This window comes from Pteropus medius, unplaced genomic scaffold (assembly GCF_902729225.1).
Source record: "Pteropus medius unplaced genomic scaffold, Ma_sr-lr_union100, whole genome shotgun sequence".
Lineage (NCBI taxonomy): Eukaryota > Metazoa > Chordata > Mammalia > Chiroptera > Pteropodidae > Pteropus > Pteropus medius.
In genome coordinates, this window is record NW_024342473.1 from 11,637,643 (window position 1) to 11,656,447 (window position 18,805).

An 18,805-nucleotide genomic window follows, 5' to 3' on the forward strand; every position below is an offset into this window, starting at 1 on the left:
CCTTCATCCTCCACGGGCATCACCATTGTCTCCCGTCACCCAACCAGCAACCTAAGAAACTCTTCCCTTCTCTCACTCTCACATACAGTCTGTCATCAAACCCTATGGAATCTGCCTCCTCATCACCAAGCCTCCATCTTAATTCAAGCCTCCATCACTGCTTACTACCAATTATTACAATAACTTTCAAATCGTCTCCATTCTCTACTTGCTGCCAGAGTGAGAATTCTATAGCACAAATTTAATCTCCCCTGCTGTTTAAAAAATGCTTTCAATGATTTGCAATTGTTTACAGCAATAGGAATATAATGAGAGTGATATATATAATTAAATTTCTTGAGGCCACATTAAAAAAAGGAAAAAGAAACAGGTGAAGTTTAATAATATATCTTCTTTAACCCAACAGTATATACCATTTCAACATGTAATCAATATAAAAATTATCTCTATCTTACATTCTTTTTTGTACAAAGTCTTTGAAATCCATTGTATGTTTTACACTTACATCTCACTTTGGACTCACCACATTTCAAATGCTCAAGAGCCACATGTGGCTAGTGGCTACCTGTTGAACAGCACAGGTCTACAAAGTAGCGTCCATAGTCCTTCATATGGCTTAGATGGTACTGAGTGATGTGACCCTGCCTATCTCTGCCTCATCTTTCTTGCTGTGCCCCATATCATATCTTCTCTCCAGCAAATCACAAATATTCCTGATTCTTTTGTACCACTGTACCTTTGCTCACGCCACTCCTTCTTGCCTTCCATGTCCTTTCTATCCCCTTCGATTTCTGCATCCCAGCCCTTCAACTAGATGAACACACCTTCATCATCCAAGATTAGGTTCAAGCATCATCCACCCCCGACCCTCACCAAACCCATAAAGTCTTTCCTTCTCTATCTTCCAGGGTGGGACTGAGTCCTCACTCTACCCTCATACCTCTATGCTAACACCTAGAACCCATTCATGTTCTTATTTAAGTGATTCATTACACTAGATTTTTAAGTCTCTTAAAGTCAAGGAAATTGTCTTATTTTTCTATCCCCAACACCCGTTCCCATCGAAGGTACTTAATAAATGTTTTGCAGATGAATGAATTAATAATTAGGAAACTGAGGCCCAGAAAGATTATCTGTCCAAGATCTGATAACTAAAACGTGGCATCCTGACTATGTGGCAGGCTCTCAGCCCAGTGCTCATTCAGCCACTGGATCAGGGGATGTCACAAAGTCTGATCTGCAGTGTGTGCCTAGAAGGAATTATGTGAAGATCGGTTTGAGGTGCCAATTGCTAAAATCGACACAACCTAGACCACAGTCCACTGTTTCTGGTGTGGATTCCATTTTAGTTGCACTATATTTTAGTGCTCTCAGTAACTACTAGGAAATGACAGGGACCAAAAGAAACATAGGAGCATGGTGCAGGATGATACTCAGGTCTCGATCAAGGCTGACCTCACTCACAGAGATAGAGGATAGGTGTGACAGGGGAGATTTTCTCCTGCTTACAAAATATCTGAGGTGCCTGAAGCCTAGTTAAGTGGCAGGAGAACTGACTGACTGAAGCCAGGAGTCTGGAGGGTCTGGTTCTATCGATGCACATGTTCCCAACATGCATGTCATTTATACTCCTAGGCTCAGTTTCTTCATCTGTAAAATTGAGAGTCTGGACTGGCCTTGGGTACTGTAAATATACAACTCATGTATCTTCCTTAGCATTATCCATGGCAGACACTGCAAGTGAATCACCGAGTTCTTTCCTGCCTTGGAATCCTTCTTTACACTCTGCCATATATCTGTCATTCTTCTAGTTGAAGCCTGTTTGCCTTTGTGCCTCTTCTAGTTCTGACCTTCTAATTCCATTCTAGAGACACATTCCTCTGGTCTTTGGGATTCCCCTAACTAGATGTAAATGACTGTGGGAGAGTAACACCTCAGGTTCTTGTCAGTTTTAATGAACTGCTAAACTCTGAGGGCTTGATCCTGCCAAGGCCACCCGGGAAGCCCAGGAGAGAAGCTGGGAGAGGAGGCGGTAGAGAAAGGAAGTCCAGCGTCTACTGGGGCGTCAGGACACACAATTTCACTTTCATTTGTGAGCCGTTGGGCCCATTGCCTGAGCATCTATTGTGGGCAAACTTGCTCAGGGTGCTTTGTAGAAGAAATGCCACAAGAGAAGAGCCTGGCCTCCTGCCCTTGGGTAGCATGCAGTTTAATTTGGGAGCCAGAAAATAAGAAATCTGTTTCTACTGACTTAAATAAGAGAGCAGGAGCTCATCTATCTAATTAATGGATGTGTCATCAAGTGTCCAGGACAGCACTTGGCACAAAGCAATCTCTCAATACATATTTGAATGAATGAATGAAAAAGGAACATATACACACTAACGGAAAAGCACTCCATCCTTGAAGCTTAGCTGTGTAAGGTGGAGTTGAGCTCCCAGACAGCATGGATTCATATTTTCATAGCTCTCTCTCTCCTCCCCTCAGGTTTTTCCGAGTGAGGCCATATTACCTTAATGTCTAAAGCACATAAAATTATATACTCCCTCTCAAACTCAAACCCCACTTTTCATGGTTTTGTGGTGTGTGACACCTTCATTAAGTATATTTTTGCCATTGTTGTTATTTTTTTAAGCAGACCCAGGCTGGTTTTAAGTAGGAATGTATTACCCATACAATGCATCTACTCGAGGCTACACCAGGAAATTCTAAAATCCCTTTGTGGAATTGCATCTTCTGTGAAGTTAGGGGTTCCAGACCCAGCATACCACTTGGTTCAGAGCTAGGAACTGATCGTTCTGTAGGAAACTTGTCCAGAAGGGCCGGTCAGCATTTGGGGTCAGTCCACAACTGGTCAGATGTGGTAACTCCAAACATGAATAATAATTACAGGAGGGAACAATACATTTTTATTTTGCTGTCCCTTCAAACTGGAACTAAAGAAGGTGCTGAGCCCACACATATTCTCCTCCCCTTCCCTCTGCGTGTGTGCACGTGTCTGCGTGCATGCGAGTGCATGTGTGCATGCTGGGCTGGCACAGACTCTGCTCACACCCCAACAAAGTACTGCTTGAACTTAGTCTTCTCCTGGGAAGTGGGTACACTTCATTCAATTTAGAAGATGTGGACTGAGCACTCACTATGTGCAAGGCCCCCTTGGCAAACTAGGTGACTCAGGAAGCAGAGCAAGTAGGCACTTAGGCCAACAGCAAATCCATACCCCCACTGCCCCGCCCCGCTCCCAGCCCAAGGAGAAAAGTTCAGCTTTCTTGCTTTCATCTAGGGTTTTGCAATCAGAATCTCTAGAAGGAAGCTATTTTGAATTTAACACACATGAATGGGTGGCACTTTTTCAAGTTTCTAACTGTTTTTGTTTGAATTTCCTATGAGAGGCCAGATCTCTCAGGCCATCTCAGGGTCTTCCCCCAGCCCTGTCCCAGTGGCAGTCCCCTGTGGGAGTACAAAGATGAATCAGACACGGTCTCCAGGGCGTGGCCCACACAGTGAAATAACCACAGCTCTCCAAGCTTGAGCCCATCGGCCTAAAGCTGGTAAAGAGGAGCAAAGGATCCCTGTGACCACAAGGGCAGGACACCACAGTTTCAGAGCCCTGGACAGAAGTTATAGGTAGTGCCTATGTTCCTTGAGACCAACACAATTACATCCAGGAACCAGAGGTGTCACCTTAGGAACATTCTGCTAAAACCAGAATCTGCTGATCTAGGAGTCAGGGTCTAAGATTCTTTTCCCAGCTCTGCCAGGAATTCTGTTGAGATCTTATGTCCAAGAGTCCTTTGCAAAAGCAGACTACACGGTCCATGGTTTATGATCTACTCCCGTTGCTACCTCAAGAGCTTCTTTGAGAGCCAGGTCCTCACCTATAAAATGATGTAATAAACACAGCTGAGAGAGTAGATGTGAAAGCCTTTAAAAAGCTATGTGGTGGTGGCCAAGATAAATTGCTTTTAGCATCATCTCTCTTTCCCACCACCTACTTAACTCCCTGCCTCCTCGAAAGTAATAATAACAACAGTACTGTGCCAGGCACTGAGCTAAATTATGCATATCCTCATTTATATAACAGTTCCTTAAACCCCTCCCCTGATCCTAGGTCCTTTCTGTGAAAGATCCAGCTGCAGAAGTTGAAGAAATTTAGTTAAATGTGGCAAATATAAACCAGGCATAGATTCCAGCACCCATTTTACAAATGACCTGAGGATAAAGCAGAGTGCCTCTATAGTGTACCTTCCCTGTCCTCAAGAGAGCCAGGGGGAAGAAACGGAGGCCATGGAAGACAGATTCCCTCTCCTTGGAGCTCACTCATCCTCTCCCCCAGGCACAGGTGGGTTCTGCCTGTCCTCTAGGGGCACTCACTGACCAGGAACAAAAGTATTCTCAGGCATGAGATGGAGGGTGGGGTGTCCAGGAAAGTAGGTTTTGGATTTTGCTGACCTGGGTCTGAAACTCCACTTCTGTGTTCATTTTACCAGGTTAAGACACAGTTTCAGTGTGAACTAATTTCCCCATCTCTGGGCTATGCTATGGCAAATAACTTACTCATGAGTAATATGGCCATGTTTGTGCAGAGTTTATTTAGATAAGAAAAAACAACCCAGGCCTCATGGGAGGGGCTGCTCAGCAGCGCAGAGCCAACCCCATTTCCTGGGCCTGCCCGCAAGAGCCAGGCCCTCAGGTTGCTGTGGGTGGACTTGGAGGGCTGCTGAAAAGCCTGCCTGCCCCAGACCTCTTTGGGCCCTGCTGCTGGGAGTAAAGGTTAGGGAAAGAGCACAGGAGGGGGATACCAAGTGCAGTTGTGTCCCTCCACAGTTGTGTGGCCTCGGGTGAGACACCTCTACCCTCTGAGCACTAGCTTCCCCTCTTTGAAAAGGGGTAGGTTTTAGATCATAATAATAGTATCCACCTCACAGAAGGGTTGTGGAGATTGAAAGAGACCACATAAGGGAGAACACCTTGTAAGCTGCAGAGGGCAAGGCACAGGTTAGTCATTAATTAATGCCTGGATTAAGGCCATGTTTTCAGGCCACGCACAGCAGCGGAATGGGCACAATGCTGGAATTCAAAGGCCTGGGTCTAAGTCCTACCAGTCATATGCCCTTGAGCCTCTTCGCCTCCCTGAGCCTCAATATTCTCTTCTGTGAAGTGGGAAAGTCAGTCATCCTTCTACTGTGTAATCCTCGAGGCTCTGGCATTGCCTGGCTTGAAGGGAAGCTAGATATGAAAACGGTTTGCAAACTGCAATACATACAAATGTGAGATGACTACAGTGCCAAGTTATTCAAAAGGTTATTCATCAACTAACCCGTCAACAAATGCTTAGTGAGCCGTACACCAAGGACACAGAAATCAAGAGTCTAGCGGGAGGAAAGAAAAAGGAGGGGCTGCATGTGAAGAGGCAACTAACAATGTACATGAGCTAGCTTGGGCTGAAGGGGGTGTTACTCAGCTCCTCCCATGTGACACTGTCCTATTTTACCTGTAACACTTTGTGAACAATGCCTTAACTGGGGTACTTGTTTTCAAACTTTTTTTAAAAAAGCAGAATCGATTTTTTAAACAAAGAGTTAAACAGAATGCCAGGCCATAAAGCCTGAAAGCAAATCTGCTGTGGCTGAGATGGGTGGAGGCCTAGAGCCAGGACTACTCAGCACCCCCACCCCAGTCAGCCACCCGTCTCTCTCCCCAGTCCTGCTCCTCAGCTGCCCCGAGGCACTTCCTTCACGTGCTGAGTCTCCGCATCTCTAAGAACAGCCTGTGCACCCCACAGATACCCTCACACCAGGAGGCACCTGCGCACATGTTCATTGAAGCATTATTTGTGATGATGAACACTGGAACACCCTAAGCGTCCATCAGCAGGACAAAGGGCAAACAGATGGTGATCTATGTGTGCAGTAATTAACTTCGGTCCCATGATAGTGAATGAAAGAGGTGCACATATCAATAAAAATTAATTTCATAAATGTACTATTGAACACAAAAAGCAAGTTGCAGAATATGTTATCGTATTGCTCTGCTATTAATGTTATTATATATTATTTGTATAAAATCTACAGATATACAAAGCAATATTGTATATGCTTAATGATACATAAACATGTAGTCAGAGTGTAAAGATGTGCGTGGGGTGCTTGCTGTCTTTAACTCAGCGGACACCTAAAGGCCTAAGAATAGCTTCACGACCTGGGGGCAGACAGAGATTTCTTAAACAGCGTACAAAAAGGACTAAACATAAAAATTTGATAAAATTTAAAAATTGATAAATTAGACTTCATTAAAATTAAGAACTGTTCATGAAAAGAGACAATGAAGAGATATTTAAAAGCAACACAGAGTAGGAAAAGATATTTACAATATAAATATTTAAGAACCTTATTCAAAATATGTAAAAAACTCCTACAAATGAAGAAGAAACAGATGATTTAATTTTTTAAAAATCAAACTTGAATAAACACTTTATAAAAGAGGATATCCGAAGGCTACTAAACATATAAAAAGGTGTTTAACATCATTAATTATCAGAAAAATGCAAATTAAAATATAACGCCATACCACTACACACCCATCAGATGGCTAAAATTTTAAAGACTGACAACATCAAGCATTACCAAGGATGTGGATTGACCAGAGCTCCTACACACTGCTGGTAGGACTGTAAATTGGTGCAACCATTTTATAAAACTGTTTGACAGTATCTATTACAGAATGTTATGTAAACATCCCCCAGAAATTCTATTCCTGGTTATACACCCATCAGAAATGAGTTATTAAGTCCATCGAAAGACACGCACAGGAATGTTTATATATTCGTAATATCCTCAAACTGAAAATAACCCAAATGTCCATCATCAGTAGAACGGATGAATTATGGCATAGATACAATGAAATACTACACAACAGTAAAAAAAAAAAAAAAAAAAAAAAATTGAACTGTTGCTAAACATGACAATCTTCTAGGTAAATTACACAGGGGAAACAAACCAGACCCAAAGAGGATATACTGTATATCAGTCATATGAAGGTCAAAAGCTAGCAAAACTGAACTCTGTGATAGAAATCAGACTAGTGGTACTTTGGAGGAAGTATTGACTGTGGGGGGCAGGAAAGAGCCTTCTGGAGTTCTAGAAATGTTCCATATCTTGATCCAAGTTGTGGTTACACATATATATTCATTTATAAAATTTATCAAGCTGTATGCTTAAGATTTGAGCACTTAACACATGTGATACATTGATTAAAAACTTACAAAAGCAAAAGATGTGTATAGAAATGAAAATTACTAAGGTCAGGATAAGTACTACATTCAAAAGTGTTTCTTATGCAGGGAGGGAAAAAACACCTTAAACAGCTTCATGGAGAAGATGGGCTTTTAATTGGACCTTAAAGAATACACATGGGGCAGAGGTCCCTCCAGGAGCACAGACTGGACAGTAAGAAAGCACTAGAGGTGCTTAGCAGAGAGAAAGAGGTTGTGGCTAGAGCAGAGGATTCAGGTCATATCTGGCAGAGAAGAGAGAAATAGCCTGGTGTGGTGGACAGAGCTGGGACTTGGGTCTGGGAGTCTTAAGTTCAAATCTTAACTCCATTACCGACAAGCTCTGTGACCCTGGGGATAGTCACGTCACCTCTCTGAGTCTCAGTTCCTCCTTTTTAAAGAAGTGAATTGATGTGAAATAGTGTATATAAACTGCCTTGTATAGTCAAGAAACAGGAATGCCCCATCACGATCATTACATTAGGAAACCCTCTTAACAAGATGCTACAAAGGGGTACTTGCTGTCTTTAACTCAGCTGACACCTAAAAGCCTGAAAAAAATAGAGTAGGTGCCAAGAACCCCCACATCACAAAGGGCCTGGGCCACCTGTATGGGACAAGCTAAGAGACAGATCATGGAACATTCTGCCAGCACTCACAGGATAACAGAGTAGAATTGAAAGAGGACAGTGTGAGAAATTCCTAGAAGAGAGCTGCAAGTGTGTCATATGTTCCCCGACACAGAGGGAGGAGGTGCTTCAAGAGGACACTTGAAGAGCTACATATGTGACCCCAGAGTTTGGAGGACACAGGGACATATGCCTCAGTAATCTAAAGGTGAGGAGCTAGATGGACAGGCTGGAGCCAGGAGAGAGGCAGCTGCTCTGGGAGGGAGCACCCCACTGTTGTCCAGTCAAGGGCAGCTTGGCTGGAGTCTCCTCAACTGGACACCTTAAAGGAAAAGGGACTCTAACAGAGTGGTGGTCAGCTGAAAGCCCAGGGCCGTGGGAGGAGTAAGCTGCAGAGGAGAGAGAGGCAGAGTGCCACAAAAGATGGTGGACACCAGTCATGGGTGACCTTTCCTGCCCCTCACCTCTCCTCCACCTGTGACTGCCCTGCAGTGCAGGGGCCAAAACAGCAATGGGGGAGGGGTGAGCAGAGGTGGAGTGAAGAAAATCCAGTAGTGGCCATGGCTTCTAGTGCCATCTGAGTCTAGAGTAGGTGTACATGATAGGAGGTTTAATTAGATAAAAGCCTGGAGTTTTGATATTAAATTAGATTAGGTTTTCTATTTACCAAACCAAGACTGTCTCAAAGACTGAAAGGGCCCAGGAAAGCTACAAGGCCTGCCTGAGATTTTATATAGAGATGGGAAGAAAGAGCAGTTTAAAAAAGACAGGAGAAAAAGTAAAATTGACTTCTGTTTGCATGTTGAATCCAGCTGGAACCATAAAATGGTTACATCTGTGTAAAAGTGTCTGGCACATACTAGATGCACCTACCATTGCCCCTGGACCCTGGGAGTAGCCGCTTCCCCGGCCATCCTGGCCTTCTTCCAAGCCCAAGAAGTGCCTCCCACTCCCAGGAAGGCCTTGCTGGAGGTTGGAGGCTGACAGGCAAAAAATTCCTCTGCAAAATGTTGCCTCAGCCTCTGGAATTTACACTTGCCCCACTGCTGTCTGCTGAACATTCCTGCCTGAAATTCCAGCCGAACCATGAAACAACTGCTCTGTAAAGGCCCCGGGACTGGCAGGGGCTGGCAGGCCTCTCCTGACTTCCGAATTGCTGTCAGAGCCTGTGACCTCACTTCCTTAGCCTGCTCAAGGTGGGTTTCCTAGGCCATCCTGGATGCTCTGTGGATGGGAAGGCAGGAGCTTGAGCTCTTCGGGGCCTGGCTCGGACCACCATGGGCTGCTGAGTGGGGCTTGGTTAGGCCACTGGAAAGGCACACACCTGTGTCCTTATTCCAGGTTAAATTCCCCCTTCCAGGAGAGTTGGAGAAAGTGGATGTTCTATTAGTTCTGTTTTCTGGATAAGTAAAAAGGAGAAAAGGAGATGCCATTTATTGAGTGCTTACTGTATACCAGGTCCTGTGCTAGGGGCTTTACAGGGGTTTGTCAGACTCCTGAAAACAACCATGTGAGATAGATAGTATTAATTTCCATTTTAAAGATCAGAAGGAAGGGTGCCCCAGAAGTTAAAAAACCAGCAAGAGGTGGGCACTGCACTTTCCACTTGTTCTTCCCTGGGCATTATACTACTTTGGATATGGTGACCTCACATTGATATACTCCACAGCAGCTGTAGAGTATATCAATGAGGCTTCAAATATTTTTTTTTTTCTGGACTATAATATTTAATGGAGTATTAGTGTTAAGAGATGAGGGCTGGGTTCAGCCTGCCCGAGTTCCACTATTTAGGAGCTGTGTACTCATAGAAGAGTTATTTAACTTCTCTGAACCTCAGTTCCTTATCTGTAAGGAATAATACTAATAATACACCTTCTTTGTTGAATTGTGAAAGTGATATGTGATCATGCACGGGAAGCCTTTAGTCCCAACTCGGTGTGTTCTCTGTGCTCAGTAATTATTAGTCAGCATTACTCTTATCACAATCTAGTGAGGGGATGGGACGGGCTATGGTTACCTAATATGGACAGATGATTAGGACTCTGAGGTTCAAAGGTTAGATGATAACCAAGGTCACACATAGTCACTGAAATGGCCCAAATCCACAGCCTGTGTCTTGGCAGCGTGCCAGCCCCCTCGCCTCTGGAGACCTGCCATGGATTTTCGGGCATTTGCCAACACTTTCCCCTCACAGCCTGCACACAGGGGAAAAGGCACTGAGCCCTGTGCAAAGACAGAGGATGCATAGGTGATCAGCGCTGCAGGCTACCAGAGAATGTTGGTTCTATGTACTCTGTACTCTGGGGAGCTGTCTGCAGGGGTGGGAAGATGTGGCTGCTTAGAATAGACAAAAAATACAGAAGCCACTGTAGGCAAAATTTCTCCCCAACTCCTCTGCTGTAACCTCTATGAAGCTCCCTTTGCCCTCAGGATAAAGTCCTTAATGTAATTCCCCGGCATGTCAAATTTTTATCTCACTCCTCCCCAGTTTGATCCCTTGAAGCATTATATTGAGCTTCTCTATCCTTTTCTCCCTGGTCATCCCCTCAATACACTCATACTTGCACAGTGAAAACCCAGTTCTCTCCAGGTTAGGCTGGGGACCGCCCTCTCATTCTCAACTCCACACATCGGGGCATCTGGACAATTGTTGGCCTGGACTCTGGGCAAACAATAGCAAATCTACAAGCCAGCAGAGGAACCCAGCTCATTCTGAGTAAAACTAACCTGTCAAATCAATTATAGTGGCAAAACCAATTAGGGTGACCACAGGGGAATAAATATGCATTGTTCAACTTAATCATTTTTTGTGTTCCAACGGCACTCGGGCAGAGATGCATGACTAAGGCAAATGACTATTACATAACTGATATTTTTATTCTTTGCCCCTTCTCATCAGAAAGAAAAGCCATTAAATTTATTTTTCCTTCGAGGTGGAAAAGAAAGACAAAGAATAAAAAGAAAATTGCTTCTCAACTTAACACAAATAAGAAAGTCTAGAACCCTCAATTGTGAACAAATACACAAAAAACTACTTGTTAGCTATGTGACCTCAGGCAAGGAAGGCGCTTTTCTTCTATGATTCCCCCATCTGTAAAGGAAGAGATTTGGACTTCATGATCTTCAAGGGCCATCCTTACGAATTCTAATTTGCTATACCTAGAACAACTTTGACTTTTAAATCCTGCACAGTCACAATGGGGTTTTATTTATCTTTGAGTTATCTCATTGTTCCTTGTATAGTGTCTGTATACTGAGATGCTCCATAAATACTTGCTGAATTGAATTAATTGGTTCACTCTTTATTTCAACATTTGCTATCTCTAGGACACTTGCTGAGCACTGGAAGATAAATAGCCAAGTGATACAAAGAAGAATGTCCTCCGCTTGTGGGAAGCTAGGTATGTCTCTGAGAAGTGCCATTGTCTTACACATTAAGGTTAGATGAGTGTCATAGGTAGTAGGTGCTCAGAGAAGAGGGGTATTTCTAACCCTAAGATGGTCATGAAGCACTTCATGGAGGCGCTGAAATTTGAGTTGGGTCTTGAATTCTGACAGATCAAATAGATGAAAGATACTTTAGAGGTATCTATAGGAATGGCCTGTGCAGAAGTGGGGAGGGAGAAAGTTTGACAGCATTGAGCATTTGTGTTGGAAAGCAGAGGAAGATAATGTATCTTGGAACCAGACCATGAAAACCTTTGGAAGCTGGGGTGTGGAGGGTGGTGTCAATATCCTGGTTGAAATGGGAGATGAAAGTGGGATGCAGTCTGTAAGAACATCGTCTTTTCCTCTGGCCAGTGTATAAACTCGTCGCTGTGAATAGTTAGAGATGGACTCTGGTATTAGTCTCTGGGAACAGTCTAGAAGTCTAACATCATGGAGAAGAGGCCAGGAGACTGTAGTTGATTGCAGAAGTGTAGACCTTTTGCTCTGCCCTAAATTCATCTACTTTGCCCAAGTATATGCTCAGAGCTTTTTGGTGCTGGAGGAGATTTAAAGGTCAATTATTAAACAGATGCTGTCGGTGCCCTCCCCTATCTTCTCAGCACTCACCCCCACACTGAAGGCTGCTGACTTCCAATACTTGCAAGCACCATGGGCTAGTGTGGGGCAAGCCCAAAGTTCCCAAGAGCTAATGTTCCTGGAAACAGCCCTCTATTAATAAAAGATGAGGATGAGGTGGATAAATCCCCAGCTTCCTCACCCCTTGGGCAGGCAGTTCTGCAGTGTGCTCCCACTCTGTCTCTCAGAGACCCCATCAGGATTGAACCCCAGCTGCCCATGGTGATGACCCGCTCAACAACACACCTTTTAGCAGCTTCCTTCCCCCTCTGCCATACTTCTTGGGTTTCCAGGGATCCTCCCAAGATAAATGAGGCTGCTGCCCTGGTTATCGTAGAGACAAAAGCACACTTTAGTCAGCCCTCTGTATCTGCGGGTTCCACATCCATGAATTCAACCAACCACAGGTAGAATACATACCTTTTAAATGTTATGTTGTTGCTGACGTGTAATATGTTCTTAGGCCTATGATAGTTATATCTGTACTGAACATGTACAGACATTTCTTTCTTGTCATTACCCTCTAAATAACACAGTATAATAATTATTTACATAGCATTTACATTATATTAGGTATTATAAGTAATCTAGGGATGATTTAAAGTATATGGGCAGATATACGTATATTATATGCAAATACTACATCATTCTATATAAGAAACTCGAGCATCCTCGGATTTGAGTATCTTCAGGTCCTGGAACCAATCCCCCAGTAATATGGAGGGAAAACTATACTTACATTTGAATCCTTAACTCAAAGCCAGCTTCTGGGGAAACCCAAAGCAAGACAATCAATGAAACTTCCTCATTTTATAGCTGGGGAAACTGAGGCCCAGGAAGGAGAGGTGATTTGCTTACAATCACCAACCAGCTGGTTGAGTCAGGGCAGGAGCCTGTGCCTGAAGGCCCCCAGCCCAGTGTCCCCCCCATTATACCAGACCATCTTAGATAAGTGCTCCCTCTCTTCCGTTCCCCACTCAAAGTCAGGAGTCAGCAGTAGAAACTATTCTTCTTCTGCTCCTATTTGGACAGAAAGCAAGAGGCCTCAGCAAGGGGGAAGAGGCAAGGGTCTGAGGCTCCCAGATGTGGCCCTCATTATCCTGGGAAGTGTGCTTTCGTCTCTACGGTAACCAGGGAAGCAGCCCTATTTATCTGATTTCAGTAAAGCAGCCACATCCTTTGGTTCCAACTGCTGGAGCCTAAATGGAGTGTTTGCAAAATAGAGTTAATAGCCCTATAAAGAAAAGAAAAGAAAAGAAGAGGAGAGGAGAGGAGAGGAGAGGAGGAGGAGGAAGAGGAGGAGGAGGAGGAGAAGAAAAAGAGGAAAGTGGGGTTTTTCCCCCTCCAGGAAAGGGACAAGAAGCTTGGGGTCTTTCTATATCAATATTTAAAAAGTGTGGTATCCACAGAAACAGCTTTAGGGAGCCAGAGCAATTCCATGTAGAGATAGCAATCAGAAAATGGAGTATAGATAGATTGAGTGGTATCCTTTTAAAAGCAAGCAAATACATCTTAAAATAGTGAAGCCGTTTATTGTCAGTGAAAGGAATCCAAAAGGAATATCACTGAGGAACAAAGACATGTTCTGTCTCTTTAAATAACTCAAGGCAGCTTGACATCTTAGTCAACAGAAGGAACAAAGATATTGTGTGTTCAGGGAAAGGAAACTATTTTTCTCTTGAAAAGAAAGCAGATGTTATCACCCAGCTCTGGAGAAGATTGAGGAACCTAAGCACAATTTGACACTTTTCCAGGTTCAATAAACACTGCTTTCATGTACTAACAACCCCTAATGAAGCTGGTCAGTTAAATGGGCTAACCTTTAGGCTACTAATAGATTGTTATGACAGTTGGCCTTTCTGCATAAGAAGCATTAAACTGAAGACTCCTTGAGCAAATTGTTATGTTTCTGCCTTGACCATGGAGGGCTAATTGCAAAATGTATTCACTCATTCATTCATTCATTCATTCATTCATTCAGAAAATTATTTTTACTATGTATGGTTGAAGAAAGAAGATATATGCATATAATAGATTAAATTGGTAATATTTGTGAAAGAAAGAAAGAAAGAAAGAAAGAAAGAAAGAAGAAGAAAGAAAGAAAGAAAGAAAGAAAGAAAAGAAAAGAAAGAAAGAAAGAAAGAAAGAAAGAAAGAAAGAAAGAAAGAACGGAAGGAAGGAAGGAAGGAAGGAAGGAAGGAAGGAAGGAAGGAAGGAAGGAAGGAAAGAGCCCCAGGGTGTGATAGGTAGGGCAAGAAAGTGTCTCTGTCACCAAGGGAAGGAAAGAAAAGACTTCACTGAGATTAAATCTCCTTTCTCTGGCCCTCATATGGGAAGAATGTGAATAAGGTAGCCGAGGCCAAAGCCAAGGTAGTCTGACTGGGGCAGATGGTATGTGATATGGAGTTGTTGGAGAAGAGGTTGAAATGATAACTAGGATACCACGTTTTAGTTATCAGATCTTTGGGAAACCTGAGATGTCATATAAAGAAGTCTAAGCCCTTTCCTAAAGGCAATAGGGAGCCACTGAACGCTCAGGATCATACTGGGGAGGAAAACTGAGCTCAAGGTGTGAGGTTGATATGGGGAGTCTATTATGAAGTCCATTCACACATATGACTAACTTTTGGGGCAGAAGTTGAGGAGAGAGAGGAAGGAAGGGAGTGGGCTATTAAAGATTTCAAAATACAAAGTGGAAGAAAATTTTCTTATTTGGATCAGACAGCAAGACCCAGTTGCTACATAGGTCTGGCACACATCATGGAATTATAGCAGCACCCATTTGAGCTGCTGGTTAAAATTCTACTAGGTGTTCCAGGATAAACCCTTAGATACATAACATTTATATAGCCGGTCTACAAAATTTTTGCTTTAAGCTGGACCTCAGACTTAAATTATTTGCTTAATTAATTTGTATTTTTTTTCTGGCATCCCTCCAAAATCTATCTAGGGGATTAAACTCACTTGCATCTCTGAATTATTTGGGTTTTCTCTTCCACTCCTCTGAGACCAGACTTTGGAAGTGCATATTTTAGTCAGAACTCTACTAAACAGAAAGCTCAGGGAGTAGGGGATGCAAGATAATAAAATTTTCTGGAGAATAGAGAGATCTGTTGCTAAAACTCAATTTGTTTTAGTCTTCTTTGTGACTGCTAGTTATTAAAAAATGTCAGTCCACTTTCTCTGCCCTCCAATCGTGATTAAATGGATCCTTGCTGAAGAGGGTTCTTGCAGGTCACCGAGGAGTAGTGTGGTCATCAATAACTACAGGCCAGGGCTAGAGAAAGGGATGGAAAAGGAGAAGGAAATGGGTTACCGCCTCTGACCGTGTGGCCGAAAGGCACCATGGGAACCGAAGGCCAGCTGCCGCCACATCCCTCACTCCTCTCCATCACTTCCCTCGCCTCGCATAACCCAGCAAAGGAAGCAGGGTCAGAATCGTGGCACAGTGTCTTTTCTTGCTTAATCTTTACCCGACTTTCATGAGGAAAAGATAAATGTTGGGAGAAATGCTGTTAAGGGGATTTGTTTTAAATGGCAATTTCCAGGGGCGGTCCTAAGGGTTTGGACATCCTGAATCAAATAGAGTATTAGCAAGTTCATTTCTTGTCCTGGCTCTGCTATTTATTACCTGTGTGGCCTTGGGCAAGTGGCTTCTCTTCTCTGGGCTTCATTATCTGCCTCTGTAAAGGGAGGAGACTGGGCTGTGGTCTGCAGGGTCCCTTCCATGAACAGTAAAATCAGAATAATAATGCCTTCCAGCTCACCTCGAGGAGGTGTGAGGAGATCAGAATAAAAAGTGATTGGATCTGCTTGGTTCAGCTGCAAAGCCTTGCGTAATTGGGAGAGGTAAGGAAGAGGTAAGTCTCTAAGAGAGGCTCCCCTCAGCAGTCAGGAACTTCTTGATGCAAACCAGGTGCTGGTATGATTAGATTTGAAGGAAGGGGGCCTTGGGAGACCCATGGACTGGGGGAGGAGGGACAGGAAGTAAGGTGGGCAGTCTGGCCTCCCAGAGTCTTCCTTCAGGCAGGCTCCCCATTCTACTCTCAGTCTCTGTACCCGCTTTTGTCCTGCTCATGCTCTGTCCTGCTGTGAGCATCTCCCTCACCGCTGTGATTTTTCTGCCTGGGTACTTAGGACATCCCTGGCAGGAAGCAGGCAGATATCTTTTTCATCCCTTTTCCCAGATGAGAAACTAAGCCACTTCCAGAGAGAGGTTAGGTAATGGGCCCCAAGTCCGCTGGCAAGTCAGAGCCCTAACTAGACCCAGGTCCACAGTATTGTGGGAAAAGCACAGGCTCTGAAAGCAGAGGGTGCTGATCCCTGCTGGGCTGACTCCCTCACCAGCTGTGTGACCTTGGGCAAGCTATTAAACTTTTCTGAACTTCACTTTCAGACAAATCAGGGAGGACTTCTGTATGCTTCTCAGGGGATTATGGCTGAGTTGAGCCCCCCGCCTTTTCCCACAGCAATGAGCTCAACAGTATCCCCTTATATTGGGCAATGCCTGGCACTGGGGAGGTGCTTACAAATCCCAGATGCAGCTGAAGCTGCAAAGTGCACAGTTTTTGAAATGGCTTCCATCGAAAACTTTGAAAACCTAACCCCTCCCACCCCAGCGGCCACCAGCAGACCCTGTGTATAGAACCAGGGCCTCACTTAAGTCCAGCCTGACTCCTACACAGCTTCTCTTCACTCCCCCAGGCTTTGACCTTGAGGCTTCCTTAGATCTCATGAGGGGGCTGGGGCAGATCCACAACTCTGGTACATTATCCCTCCTCAAAGGTGCAGAGAAGTTTTCAGGAAGTAGGACTTGGGAGGGAGCCTCACTTTGGCCAAGAGGCTTGTGGTTTGGTGCCTTGAGCTCAGGGTTTAACTGAACCTTAAGAATATTTGGCATCTGTGTGTAATCTTTGCTGTGTCCACAGCTGCAGGACAATGGGGGCCATTTATAACTTTGCACATGGAATGAGAACATCTGGTTCAAATCACACACACACACACATGCACGCACACAGGAATATATTACAATGGAGACAATCACTCTTAAACTGAATATACTCTCCAGCCTCTCAATTCAGGGACAACAGGAAACAATAAATAAGACATAATCCTGTCCTGAAGGAACATGGAGATCATCTTATCTACACTGCTCGCTTTAAAGTTAGGAAATCTAAGGTGGCGACTATTTAAGGTCACACAGCAAGCTAGAGACAGCAGTGGGATCAGAATCCTGGAGGCTCAACTTCCACGATAAAGCCTTTCCCCAGCTCTGCCTGCACATACTACTTCACCCAGAGAGAAGAAAGCAGGCCCTCTGACCTTTGGAGTCTCGAGGATTCAAAGAGGCACCCTCTCCCACCAAGAGGTCAGAAGACTCAGGGTCCCCAGGCAACATATGGCCTTTTATCACATGCAGCAAGGCCATCTGTGAAGCCAGTCCTGACACTGTGGAGGGAGACCTCAGAGTCATTGAATCTGTAGGAGGAGCTCCATGACCAGCCAGGACTTGGTCACAAACCCCAGGGTGTCCAGGGGCAGCACAGGTACAGGTGTGCAGCTGGGTGGGCCCAGGTGAGCCCAGTGGGGAGCAGCTAGTCGTGCCAGCTGCCTATACTGTGGAAACTCTCTCACAAGTGCATGCTTCCTCCACGAAAAATAGCTGCAGAGGCCCGGCTGTCTTTTCTCTATTTTGTTCTTCCTACTTGCTTTCTCTGTTCTCACTCTTTCCAGGGGCCCTCCATTAAGATTCTGTTACCCTAGGTCCCCACATGGATTTTCCCCAGGGAGGGGACTGGGTGAAGTTGTGAAGACCCCTATCTCACCTTGCCTTTTTTCTTTATTGGGGAATCAGTGATATCTGAGGCCCTGCGGGATGAGAAATATTTCCCTCATAGTTAACCCTTTCCTATCTTCCCAGAAGATTATCCCCTACCCCCTGTGATGTCACAGACAGTTCCATTAAAACCAGCATACCACACAGCAAGTAGAGCAAGGTTGAAGTATATGGGGTTTGAGAGCTACAGAGGAATCAAAGATGATACCTACATTTTTAAACACTTAAACAGCTAGAAGAATGTCATTGCCATTAACCAAGATAGGGAAGATGTGGGTGACACAGGTTGGGGCAGTGAAGATCAGGAGTTCCAGTTTAGGAAAATTTTGTTTGTGGTCTTTATTGGGCATCCAAGTGGGAATTCTCAGAAGGCAGTTGGATATATAAGCTGGGAGTTCAGAAGAGAGGTCAGATCGGAGAAGGAAATATAGATGATATATAGATGATATATAAAGTCATGGGACTTAATGAAATGACCTAGGGATGGAGTGTTGTCACTTTACCCCTTTTCTCTGAAGTAGGGTAACCAGAGGCTTCCTCACAGGGCTGTTGTGGGGTGAAATGGGATGATGAATGTTAGGTGCTTAGCATGACAGGTTTAGGTGCCTGGCACCTGATTCTTAGCTATTACAGATGGGTACAGGGAGGTCTGGGGAGACAGGAGGTCGTAGCGGAGATCTTGTGAAGGGGAGCTTGCACATAGATTATTAATGGTAAAACCTAACCCTCAAAGGGTGGGGTCATCCTCTCTGTAGAGATAAGATTCCCAGGTGCCCTCTGCACCCTGATCCTTTAATCCAGGCTATCTTTACTGATGGGTACTCCATGGAGCCAGCAGCTAGCAAGAGGGATGTCTGGACGTCTCAGCCCTATCAAGACAAAACCCAGGCCTCATGTTCACCTCACTCCAGCTATAGTCTGGTAGTTCTCTCGCTTCTGACTGCTGGGGGCTTTCTGTTTCCCTGCCTGACATGTTTCCATCAGACCTGGCCACAGATCCGA

At 44.4% G+C, this 18,805-nt stretch overlaps 1 long non-coding RNA gene across 1 annotated transcript in view; it reads right to left on the reverse strand.

Moving 5' to 3' along the window:
- Positions 1 to 3,528: 3,528 nt before the first annotated feature.
- The window catches only part of LOC120604486 (uncharacterized), a 119,014-nt gene continuing 103,737 nt past the window's right edge, over positions 3,529 to 18,805 (reverse strand). The window contains exons 5-6 of the long non-coding RNA XR_005653359.1: positions 5,103 to 5,253; positions 3,529 to 3,878 (exon numbers count right to left, since the gene is read on the reverse strand). This is a non-coding gene — a long non-coding RNA (uncharacterized LOC120604486). The remainder of the gene's footprint in view (positions 3,879 to 5,102; positions 5,254 to 18,805) is intronic.